This window comes from Palaemon carinicauda, chromosome 29 (genome assembly GCF_036898095.1).
Source record: "Palaemon carinicauda isolate YSFRI2023 chromosome 29, ASM3689809v2, whole genome shotgun sequence".
In the NCBI taxonomy this organism is placed as follows: domain Eukaryota; kingdom Metazoa; phylum Arthropoda; class Malacostraca; order Decapoda; family Palaemonidae; genus Palaemon; species Palaemon carinicauda.
Genome location: NC_090753.1, coordinates 48,564,586 through 48,569,585, shown reverse-complemented (window position 1 = coordinate 48,569,585; position 5,000 = coordinate 48,564,586).

The following is a 5,000-nucleotide window of genomic DNA, read 5'->3' as shown; positions in this document are numbered from 1 at the left end:
AAATTAAGAAAAGATTATTATTATTATTGGTATCATCATCATCATCATTATCATTATTATCATTATTAATATTATTATTTTTATTATTATTATTATTATTATTATTATTATTTTCATTTTTCTTTTTCTTTTTCTTATTTTTATTAATTTCATTAATTTTATTATTTTATTATTTTATCATTTTATTGTTTTATTATTTCTATTATTTTTCATAAAAATAATAAAAATGAAAATATTTTTATTTTTTTATTATATTATTTCTTTTTTTTTATTTTTTTATTTTTTATTATTTTCATTATTTTTATTTTTATCATCATTTGCTAAGTTATCACCCTAATTGGAAAATCAGGATGATATAAGCCCAAGGACCCAAAAGGGAAAATAACCCAGTGAGGATAAGAAAAAAGGAGTTTCACTTATAAGAGATATTTAAGAACAAAACATTAAAATAAATTTTCCGTATATAAGCTATAAAAACTTCAAAATAACAAGATTAAAAGAAATAAAAGAGGTCTCTAACCCAAGACAGTGGAAAACTATGGCACAGAGGCTACGGCAGTACCCAAGAATGGAGGACAATGGTTTGGTTCTGGAGTGTCCTTCTCTTAGAAGAACATAATCGAATGAGACTTTTGAATTGATATTTATATAAACAACAAATATCAATCGATTAGAAAAGTCTGAAATAGGTATTTGGAAGGACACAGAAACATACGCAGGAGATTGGAAGAAGTAAATTGGACTCCTAATTACCGAATGTTGTTACTCTTCTTAAAAAAATTTATTTTTCCTCGTTTCCTTTCCTCGCTGGGCTGTTTTCCCTGTTGGAGCCCCTGAGCTTATAGCACCCTGCTTTTCCAACTAGGGTTGTAGCTTAGCAAGTAATGATAATAATAATAATAATAATGCATCGGTATGCGTTAAATTTTAACTCAGTAATTTGTCGTTATAAAATTGGATGCTATTTAACTATTTATATACTGTGTAATTTTGAGGTAATGATGCATTGCAAAGCAATTTAAATTAATGGGAAACTAATGTCAAGGTAAATTAACTGGTGGATACATAGTTAAACGAAAGGGGCACTCAGTAGAGCGCAGACCTCCGTTGCGATAGCTTATTTCTCGACCTTTTGCTTGACCTTGACCTTTGACCTTAACATGTATTGATTGGCGTGGATTTTCATTGACAAGTTAACACTTTTCTTTTAGCAATAGGTTTGAAACATTCTTGTACGAATTGAGTAGCTTCAAGGTCACTAATAAATAGAAAATACAAAGGACAGGTATAATCAGCACCCATGTAAGACCTGGAGGAACAAGAAAATTGTTGCCTATATCAGAGTCAATACTGACTCTGTCCTATATCAGAGTCAATACTGACTCTGGCCTATATCAGAGTCAATACTGACTCTGGCCTATATCAGAGTCAATACTGACTCCGGCCTATATCAGAGTCAATACTGACTCTGGCCTATATCAGAGTCAATACTGACTCTGGCCTATATCAGAGTCAATACTGACTCCGGCCTATATCAGAGTCAATACTGACTCTGGCCTATATCAGAGTCAATACTGACTCCGGCCTATATCAGAGTCAATACTGACTCTGGCCTATATCAAGAGTCAATACTGACTCCGGCCTATATCAGAGTCAATACTGACTCTGGCCTATATCAAGAGTCAATACTGACTCCGGCCTATATCAGAGTCAATACTGATTCTGGCCTATATCAAGAGTCAATACTGATTCTGACCTATATCAGAGTCAATACTGACTCTGGCCTATATCATAGTCAATACTGACTCTGGCCTATATCAGAGTCAATACTGACTCTGGCCTATATCAGAGTCAATACTGACTCTGGCCTATATCAGAGTCAATACTGATTCTGGCTTATATCAGAGTCAATACTGATTCTGGCTTATATCAAGAGTCAATACTGATTCTGACCTATATCATAGTCAATACTGACTCTGGCCTATATCAGAGTCAATACTGACTCTTGCTTATATCAGAGTCAATACTGACTCTGGCTTATATCAGGGTCAATACTGACTCCGGCCTATATCAGAGTCAATAAAGACTCCGGCCTATATCATAGTCAATACTGACTCTGGCCTATATCAGAGTCAATACTGACTCCGGCCTATATCATAGTCAATACTGACTCTGGCCTATATCAGAGTCAATACTGACTCCGGCCTATATCATAGTCAATACTGACTCTGGCTTATATCAGAGTCAATACTGATTCTGACCTATATCACAGTCAATACTGACTCCGGCCTATATCATAGTCAATAAAGACTCCGGCCTATATCATAGTCAATACTGACTCTGGCCTATATCATAGTCAATACTGACTCCGGCCTATATCATAGTCAATACTGACTCCGGCCTATATCAGAGTCAATAAAGACTCCGGCCTATATCATAGTCAATACTGACTCTGGCTTATATCAGAGTCAATACTGATTCTGACCTATATCAGAGTCAATACTGACTCCGGCCTATATCAGAGTCAATACTGACTCCGGCCTATATCAGAGTCAATAAAGACTCTGGCCTATATCATAGTCAATACTGACTCCGGCCTATATCATAGTCAATACTGACTCTGGCCTATATCAGAGTCAATGCTGACTCCGGCCTATATCAGAGTCAATACTGACTCCGGCCTATATCAGAGTCAATACTGACTCTGGCTTATATCAGAGTCAATACTGATTCTGACCTATATCAGAGTCAATACTGACTCCGGCCTATATCAGAGTCAATAAAGACTCCGGCCTATATCAGAGTCAATACTGACTCTGGCCTATATCAGAGTCAATACTGACTCTGGCTTATATCAGAGTCAATACTGACTCTGGCCTATATTAGAGTCAATACTGACTCTGGCCTATATTAGAGTCAATACTAACTCTGGCCTATATCAGAGTCAATACTGACTCCGGCCTATATCAGAGTCAATACTGATTCTGGCCTATATCAGAGTCAATACTGACTCTGGCCTATATCAGAGTCAATACTGATTCTGGCCTATATCAGAGTCAATACTGACTCTGGCCTATATCAGAGTCAATAAAGACTCCAGCCTATATCATAGTCAATACTGACTCTGGCCTATATCAGAGTCAATACTGATTCTGGCTTATATCTGAGTCAATACTGATTCTGACCTATATCAGAGTCAATACTGATTCTGACCTATATCAGAGTCAATACTGACTCTGGCCTATATTAGAGTCAATACTGACTCTGGCCTATATCAGAGTCAATACTGACTCAGGCCTATATCAGAGTCAATAAAGACTCCGGCCTATATCATTGTCAATACTGACTCTGGCTTATATCAGAGTCAATACTGATTCTGACCTATATCAGAGTCAATACTGACTCCGGCCTATGTCAGAGTCAATAAAGACTCCGGCCTATATCATAGTCAATACTGACTCTGGCCTATATCAGAGTCAATACTGACTCTGGCCTATATTAGAGTCAATACTGACTCTGGCTTATATCAGAGTCAATACTGACTCTGGCCTATATTAGAGTCAATACTGACTCCGGCCTATATCAGAGTCAATACTGACTCTGGCCTATATCAGAGTCAATACTGACTCCGGCCTATATCAGAGTCAATACTGATTCTGGCCTATATCAGAGTCAATACTGATTCTGACCTATATCATAGTCAATACTGACTCTGGCCTATATCAGAGTCAATAAAGACTCCAGCCTATATCAGAGTCAATACTGATTCTGGCTTATATCTGAGTCAATACTGATTCTGGCTTATATCAGAGTCAATACTGATTCTGACCTATATCAGAGTCAATACTGACTCTGGCCTATATTAGAGTCAATACTGACTCTGGCCTATATCAGAGTCAATACTGACTCTGGCCTATATCAGAGTCAATAAAGACTCTAGCCTATATCATAGTCAATACTGACTCTGTCCTATATCATAGTCAATAAAGACTCTGTCCTATATCATAGTCAATACTGACTCTGGCCTATATCAGAGTCAATACTGATTCTGGCTTATATCAGAGCCAATACTGACTCTGGCCTATATCAGAGTCAATACTGATTCTGGCTTATATCAGAGCCAATACTGACTCTGGCCTATATCTTAGCAGACAGGCCTACGAGATCCCAGAGTCTCTTAAATGACTAGATCTGGGGAACAAGATGGTCATGTGCCTATGAAAATTTATTGGGACCTGAGCCAGACTTGAATTTATGTAAGAATTTGTTTTATTGTGAGTAAATTATGGTAATATAAAAGAGAGTTGAAACGGCAAGCCTTGACTCCAGAGACTTGTAATGTTACATGCCGTTCTGAAGGTTAGGTTATGACACCTTAAATTTACTCTTTGGGGTCAGTGAAGAGAAATGCTGCTCTTGGGCTGGAGTTTAATGCTCGAAGATTATGGGTATTTCCGATATATATATATATATATATATATATATATATATATATATATATATATATATATATATATATATGCATATATATATATATATATATATATATATATATATATATGTATGTATATATATGTATGTATATATATGAATGTATATGTATATACATATATATATATATATATATATATATATATATATATATATATATATATATATATAGATAGATAGATAGATAGATAGATAGATAATGCTTTATTGTATAAAAGGATAGTTATGCAAATTTGTAAATCACTATTCGTTTACAATGTTTAACATCACATTACTACCCACTTCAGCAAGCACCGGGTCCCTAGCGCTTGTTAAAAGTCACAATAGGTTGTATTATATAAGGGAGAAGAAAGTAATAAAAATATCATCAATCCTTTCTTATTATGGCTTATGATATTTTTTTTACTATAAAGGTACAGTGTGCAATTATTACCTCCGCCAACAAAGTTGAAAGGAGGTTATGTTTTCGCCCCTGTGTGTGTGGTTGTTTGTGGTCAGCTTCCTGGCGA